Source organism: the organism of the source record quoted next, unplaced genomic scaffold (genome assembly GCF_019419815.1).
Source record: "Pyrus x bretschneideri cultivar Hongxiangsu unplaced genomic scaffold, Pyrus_bretschneideri_v1 Contig56, whole genome shotgun sequence".
NCBI lineage: Eukaryota > Viridiplantae > Streptophyta > Magnoliopsida > Rosales > Rosaceae > Pyrus > Pyrus x bretschneideri.
Genome location: NW_025999794.1, coordinates 2,594,742 through 2,603,398, shown reverse-complemented (window position 1 = coordinate 2,603,398; position 8,657 = coordinate 2,594,742).

Genomic DNA, 8,657 nt, shown 5'->3' with positions numbered 1-8,657 from the left:
AGAACTCAAGATTTGAAAATGATAAAGAAGAATTCTGAGCTAAAAAAAAGGATTGAGTTTAGTGTGAGGATGGATGTAGGGATGTAGGGTTTATATGGACAAAAATAAAGAAGATGAGGTTCAGGACAATGCCACGTGGCACTACGTGATTGGTTGAAAATCTTAGCGGAAATCTATTCAAAAAATAGTACGTTCGGATAATGACACGTGGCGTGACGAGATTGGTTAAAAATCTTATCAAAATCTTGCCTAAATTATTGTAAACAGGAAGTGACACGTGGGTTGTCGGGATTGGTTGAAAATCTTAGCGGAAATCTATTCAAAAAATAGTACGTTCGGATAATGACACGTGGCATGACGAGATTGGTTAAAAATCCTATCCGAAATTAAAACTTTTTTTTTTATTATTTTATAAAAAAATTATTTAATATTTTAAATGGACTAGGTGCCAGCGCATTTTGTAGGGGTGGAGATCGTTTGTGCCAGCGCATTTTTAGACTAGGTGCCAGCACATTTTTTTTTGGGGTGGAGATGCTTTGGCCTATTACTGTTCATTGAGTCTGTTACTGTTCAATTAAGTGGATAAATGGGCTGGGTGCTAGCGCAAAGTGGATAGGGGTGGAGTTGCTCTTAACGACGCCGTAGTCTCCTTCGAATCTAATCAAAGGGAAATGATTTTTACACGCAAAAACTTCTGTTTTCTTTGGAAATCCGATTTGTATAAATAAAAAAATAAAAAAAATCACCGGATAAAAATGAATAAAAAAATGTGAGGAAGGATAAAAAAGACACAAGTGATATAATTGTGTATATTTTTTGCATTTAATGTGTTTTTTGTCACATCGTATTAGGTCTATAGTGGTATTCGTGATCAAAGTAGGGGTAGGCTCAAAAAATTGAAAACCAAAAAAGTCGGACCAAATACCGTACCGAAACAAAAAAAAAAAAAAAAAAGTAACTGAAAACCGAATTGGTTCGATTGCAGTTTTGGTGTTTCAAAAATCAAACTAAATCAAATAATATCAATTAATATTTTATTTATTTAACAAGCTTCAAATGGTTTCACAAATGAAGGAACGATCTAAACTAATTGACATTGAAAGGCATGTGAGAGCCTTTGAAGATATTCTCTACGGTTTTGAGGAGCCATTGGTTGGGGGAACGCCCATTTAGACTTCAGCAAGGATTGTTGATTTCAACCCATGTGGAAGCGTGATCACCCCACTCCTAAAACATCTCACAAAAGATCTAAGATGTGGGATTGTGATTTTTCTAGGGTAAGAGTAAGTTGGATCGAAATATGCCTACCTTAGAAGTCCAGTCATGGACTCGACTGACTTCATTGCGGAGCTGACTGAACAGATCAGTGATGCCACCAGCATCCTATTCTGGAATCAATAGGCGAAGTCCTTCGACTTTGCTGAGATAGACCATGCTTGTTTGGTAAGATTCGAGAACCTAATTGCACAAGAAATCAAAAGGTTTCCTATAATCTTAGAGTCCGTACAATCTAAGGAGTGATGTGTGCTGCAAGTAATCACACTCCTGAGAGGATGCAATATCTACTTCCTAGATATCTTCTGGGATTATCCTAGTTTAATAAGGATTCTACTATCCTCAACTGGTATAAATACATCGTTATAAGGTTCATATTTGGTAATGCAGTCTCTGTATACTTATTCTTTTGCCCACTGTGTGACATCCCACATCGCCCAGGGGAGTGATCCTTATATGTATATCCCATCCCTACCCAGCACGAGGCCTTTTGGGAGCTCACTGGCTTCGAGTTCCATAGGAACTCCGAAGTTAAGCGAGTAGCGCGCGAGAGCACTCCCAGGATGGGTGACCCATCGGGAAGTTCTCGTGTGAGTTCCCAGAAACAAAACCGTGAGGGCATGGTCGGGGCCCAAAGCGGACAATATCGTGCTATGGTGGTGGAGCGGGCCCGGGAAGTGGTCCACCCCGGGCCGGGATGTGACACACTGTTTGGGCCTTAATATTGCTTACTAACTTGATCGTTAGAAAGCCTTTAACCAATACACACCCCCTCCGGTCTTTGGCTCTCACAACGGTGGCAAATTTGGTTCCAACAATTGGTGCACTCGTTGAAAGTTAAACTCAAGATTCTCCTAACGAGATCACTCTACCATAAACACGAATGTTGAAGAAAGCTTTGTCAACACCATTAGCATCAACCAGGCATTTGATGACGGTCTGACCTCAGATGTCTCTGTTGCACAAGTCAAGGGTAACATTACCCGGATGCCACCACTACTCGAGAGCAAGCAATCAAACTCCTAAGGTGACAACCACCCCAGAAAGTAGTAAGGATCATTGTGAAAGGCCCCCTCTACCATGGAACATGTATAGGATACTTAACTAAAGATCAACTCTACTATGCAGCAAACCTATGCTGCCTCCCGTGCGAAGAACCAGGCGAACTTTGGGGATATGGAGAAAATGATGAAGGCTTTGGAAAACTCCAGCATGACTACCCTGAAATATTAAATCCCCGTCTTTGGCTATGGCAACATAAGCACCATAACCCCAGGTGGACAACCCATCGAGCTAACTTCTACTTGGACCCTAACAAACATATTTGATACAAGTAGGAGCTTGCCTCATGATGGTCAAATTGTCCGCCATGCCGCCACAGCCAAGATGCAAGCTCTGCAAAATCATGGACCCTCAGGAGATACCAGGGTGCACCTAATGCAACCTTGACAATTGACTTTCAAATAACTAGAGTCTTCAGAAGAGCTTAAGAAACGCTGGATCACTGACATGGAATAGTCGTAGATAATCCAAGAGATACTTCATTGTGAATACCTGAAAAGGTTGTCATGAAAGTCAGAAGCCCACTCACTTCAACAATCGAGTCTACTCTTCCACCATACCAATTCTCTCAGCCCAGCTTTAAATATTTCATAAATGACATGGATTACCATATCATGCATTACAAGAATGCCATGATGTTGTATAGTAACAACGATGGGTAGATATACAAGATGTACCCTTCCACCTTGAAAGGACCAACCATGAGATGGTTCTTGGACCGACCTGGCCAATTAATTACTTCAAAAGCTTAGCTGAGATTTTTACCAACATCTATTTCTTTTATCGCAACATTTGGAATTAGCATAAGGTCATATTTGGTCTAGTACAATAAAGCAAGGATGAAAGCCTCAGGGCTTACCTGAACCGATTCCCGGCAGAATTAGCTGAGGTGGAAAAACCATGCAGCTTGCTCAACACTATAGTTTTCAAACGGAGACTCTATGCACACTTCTTTGTCCCATAAACTAAATGACAAAAAGTACGAGTATGCAACCCTGGCAGAATGCTTCGACACGACAAACGATCTTACCAATTAGGACAACAAAATAAGAAAGAAGGCCCCCAAGCAGGATTGCGGCAGGAAAACCGAGCAAAAGAAAGAAAACTGCAACACTCCGCCTCATCTCCCTTCTAGTCGTAATGATAGAAAAGGCCGTAGAGACAAACCAACTCTGCCAAAACCAAGGTAGTATACAGACCTAAACATGACCATCAACAACATTCTCTACAGCATTAAAGACAAGCCCTTCCTCAAGCAGCTGAAACCCTTTCCTGAGCACTTAGTCGCACAAAGAGAATATTTTATTGCAAATAAACAAGATATTAAGGAATTGTCCATATGAATAGTCATAATTATTAATGCAGGCTAAAATCCAAATGAATACTGCTCTTTCCCCTAATGCACAGGTCACAAGACATGCGATTGTAAATCGTTCAGGGACTAAATTGACTAGAGGCACTAGGTAAGAGTTTGTAAAGAACAAGGTGAGGGAGGAAAGACCTGCTAAAGGAAAGGGCAAGGGCAAGTCTGACATGTATGACTATACTGATGATAAGGACAATAAGTGCCCTGTAAAGAAACCTACCCTGGACATCAATTGTATTTATGGATAGAAAGCCGCAATTCTGGGTAGAAAAGAAATAATTCAATGATTTTGAGGCTGACTGCCCTAAAAAATAGAATGATTGAAGGAAAAATCAACACCCCCTAACTACACATGGTTTGATTCTTCGGTGACAGGAAAAGATATTTAGGTCGTCCTGCTTGGGCCCAACCACACAAAAAGGTCAACGTCGTCGTCTGTACGAAGACAAGTTCTTGGAGAACTCACCTTCTTATCGCCTCACCATGGGCTACTCATCAAAGATGATCCCTAATGACAATTTTTGACAGTGCATCATCTTTCTTGAACTATACCAATGATTTGATTCCCCTTTCTATGAATATGTAGGCAGTCTTTTTCGAATTCAATCACGCCCCTTTCAAATTTAATATTTTCCAATGAAACAAAGAAGTTGTTATGCAATAACTCTTGCCTCGTTTGATCGGTGTTTTTATTTTTTATTTTTTATTTTATTTATTTATTTATTTTTTTTATTTGCAGTAGTGGGAATACCCTGAAAGCCCAAAATAACACAAAGCTTTTTGAAACTTCGTGTAACCGTAAGTCTAAAAATTCAAAGTGAAGTGTCGAAGGAGTCTCTTTTAGCCCTACTTCGTATTGTTGAGTAAGTAGCCTGGGAAACTCGAGTTGTAATAAGAGCAATTACGATTGGCGGGGTATGGTTATGAGGACATAGCCCCCTGACCTAGAAGTCTAATGCACTATCTAGCTTTCAAAAATATTATGCAATCTGAAGTTGTAGGTTATAACATTCAAACTTAGGCTTTATGCCATTCAAAATGATCAAAAATGTGATCTAGGAATCATCTGATAAATGGCTTTGATTGCTAACCCTAAGTATGATCACTTCTATTTCGGACCAGCATACTAGGCCAAGTACGTTCTGCAACATCATGTGTTAAACAGATCAAATAAGGCATCCAGACTAGGAAATCCTCAATAGGAATTTTATAATACAGCTCTGCTATGCGGAAATGCCTTAGCCAAGCCAGCTAAGTGTAGTTCAATTAGAAATGCTCAAGTTCGACTCATATATGACAAAATGATTCAAAAAACATTTCTAAGCCATATGCAGGTGTTAGGAAACTTTTAGGTCGAGGTGGACTTGGGCTTTGAGAACGTCATCTTGTCTTCCTTGGTGTGAATTTGCAACAAGTCCCGGGATATCCCGAAAGAGATAGCTTGTCTTAGGAAATACCCCGATAACATCAACGGCTCGAAGATAGCGTGAAAGATCAAGATAATGACTTGCGCAAGTGAAGTGTGGTGTGAAAGCTAGAAGACTATCAATTTACATGAGAAAGAGAAGGGATTTGCTTGGTTGCATGGCATTCTTTGCTGGATAATCTAGGCTTTCCTAGGGTGATACTAAAGTTTCTAATGATTGGGATGTTTGATGCAAATCTATGGAAATTACTAAGGTTGCATGGATGGTGATGCTTAGGGCTTGGAGTATGCTTCTGGGCTAAGTGGAACTTTCTGGGCTTTTTCCTTGATGGTTCTCTCTTACTACGTTTTCTCTATTTCTCCTTAGTGTTCTTCCAATCCCCCATCTGCAATGGCTTCTCCCTCCTCATATAAGTGAAGGGTTCTTCCCTAAGCTTCAAAGGAATCTCCTTTGTGGCTTAGTCTTCCCCTCATCTCTCCATAGCTATCCTATTATTCCCCTTTTGGTGTAAACTAGCTACATTGTTGAAACCTGCATATTGCCCTTTCCTGAGACGCGGCTTTCCTAGGGCGACCTTCCTGAGACGCGACTTTCCACACGTTTGACGGCCGATGATAAAAAATATTTCGTCAAGTCAAAAGTATTTGGCAATGATTTTTTATTCGGCCCTGGAAAAAGACAAATTGAAAATTTTGTTGTTCCAAGATCTCGACTTAAAGCATTGTTGGCCTCCTCCTTTTCATGGATTGGCCACTTTTATTCCTGTATGTTAGATTTCCATTTTCTTTTTATATATTCTTATCCATTTGGCTTTTTGAGTTAATGCTGCATAAGAAAATAGGGGGGCAACAAGTATCTAATTTTGTACCTCGTAAAAAAAAAAAAAACAAAAAAAAGAGGGAAGAAACTTTTGGCCGAAGGAATGGAAGCATTTGGCTGAAGGAGTATAAAAAATGTCATTCGACTTTTGGCCGAAGGAATGGAAGCTGTTGGCCGAAGGTGTCAAAAAAAAAAAAAAAAAAAAAAACGCAAAAGAGGCCGAGGATATTAACCCATTTAGCCGGCTCAGAAGGAATGCTTTTGACCGAAGTGACCGAAAGAATGCTTTTGGCCACAGGAACAAAAATCACATGCGATGCTGACATTGGATATATAGTAGCATCACATCAATCAGGCTACCTATTTAGTCATGATTGCTGACAATGGGTGTTGTGTGTGTGTGTGTGTATGTACATGCATGGCCGAGGAACGAGCTGTCAAGGAAGATTTTTCCCTCGGCCTTTCACCCGCAACTCTTCTTGACCTATATCATACATGCCGAGCTCGGCGAACTGGTGCTCGGTACAAGTTCTTTATATATATATATATATATATATATAGACATGACCAACAAATTATATTAGGTAATCAGGTTACCTATATATCTCGGCCCTCAATAGCGTTCGATTTTCCTCAGTCCAAGTTTTTTCGAGATGGTCGAAGAGGTTATTTATTAAAGTGGCCAAGCCTTGTATAGAATTGTGGCAGCTGAGGAAGACCATAGCGTTGGCAGTACAGAGATGTTGTTGTCAAGTAAAAAGTTTAATTATCGGCGATACGAGAGTTCTTCGACTGTGCTAATTTCCTTAACCATTCGGCCTACAAGCCGAAGTTCAAGGAAATTGGGGGGGGGGCAATGTTTAGACCTAAATTTACACCATTGGCCCGTGCAATCAAGGCCATTAAGTGAGCATATCTCTTAACCGTTGGATGAAAAGTGAAGATAATTTTGTTATTATTGAAAGATAATATTATGATTTTTATCATAATAATTATCGTTTAGCAAATTATCTTGATATTTTCTTATACGAGATAATAAGATGCAAAGTAAGTTTCGAGCAAGCAGTACAATTCAAATGGACTTAGGACTCCTATTATCAGATTGAGTAGCAGCATGGTAATGGTGTATTAAGATGAGGTTTGAATAGTCAAGATGCATGGTTTTGGGATAATGTTGAAGTCAAGATAATGATGCAAATTGGAATGTCATTGGTACATGGAATTTGGATGACAAAGATCCACTGCATTTAAATATTATAACCAATCTTTGGATTAGATTGGTGTTCTGCAAAGATGAAAGGAGCACACGACATTGACCCAAGGAATCTTGACTTTGAGGGATATTATCAAAAAGGTTCTTTATCACAATATATGGATGCTAAGAGTTAGAATGGAACTGGAATACTTTATTTCAGTGGCTGAGCATTACAAAATCTATAAATAGAGGCAGTAACAATGACAAAAAGGACCTCCAATTCAACACACAACTGCCTTGCTCAAAACCTCTCAAACATCTTAAGATTTTTTATTTTCTTTTTCCCGCCGACACATCTTCAGTTTGGATAAACAGAACTGTGAAGGCAACCGGCGAACACCTTCAGTTTTGATAAACAGCACTGCGTTGAGGCCGACTGGTTACCTATCTAAGTTTCCATCGAGAAAGGTTTCTGAATCCTTATTGATAGAGTTCATCTTATTAGCCTTCTCGGCGAAGTAAGGTGCTATGAGTTATGATATTTAGCGCATTGAACGCCGAGTGATTTTATGATTGGATACTCACAAGTGAGTTTCAAAGTTTGGCTTTCTAACGGCCGAACCACATTCGCCATCAAGACATACATCACCTTACAATACTTGTGTCCATATAGTATGGTGTTGATTCGACATACTTATACTCTCACGAATATAATCATCGTGACCGAATTCGACGCCGATGATTCATGAACTTCACATAACTAGCAGCCTTGTCTTTAGGCTCGAGAATCCAAAGGCCAAGATTTGTTCCTTCCTCGGCCGCAGTCCGCAAGATAAAGAAGTCAACAACACGCTTAACGCAACATCAACAAATTTTACTACTGTGGTCGACGAGTTGGCACGCCCCGTATTCAACCGAATGACATAGTTAGCTTATTAGTTACTCGGCCTACGTGCCATGTAAGCTTTGTAATTTTTAGGATCACATTTTGGCACGCCTGGGGGGACCCAGTGCTAAAACTACGAAGTTCATATGATATATCAAGATGTCAATCCGACTCCATTTAGCCGATTGCACAAGCTTCTTATGGAATTGAAAAGAACCAGTGAGGAGAATTCACAACGAATTGAAGATAATAGAAAACGCCTTGTGGAGGATAAAAAATCGTGGGAAGCGGTAAAACTTCTTCGTGGCGTGAGAGCCAAGCAAAAATCATTCACCTAGATGTTGAGAATAAAAGCTCCTATTACTACAAGAGCAATGGGTAAACAAAGACAAGGCTCGATTTAATGCCTGGCTAGATGAAGAATGTTTTCATTACGTTTCTGACTATCGATCAATTCCTTTGAAAAATGGTTAAATCAAAAGGCCGGATGGCAATTTTCCACTCCAGCCACAATCAAAATTCGGCCTAAGAAGATTGTTGAGACGGCCGAAGATGAACTTAGGCCACCTGTTGTCTCAATCGAGATTGAAATTGTGGTAGGCCTAGAAGAAAAAGTTCTAGTTTCTG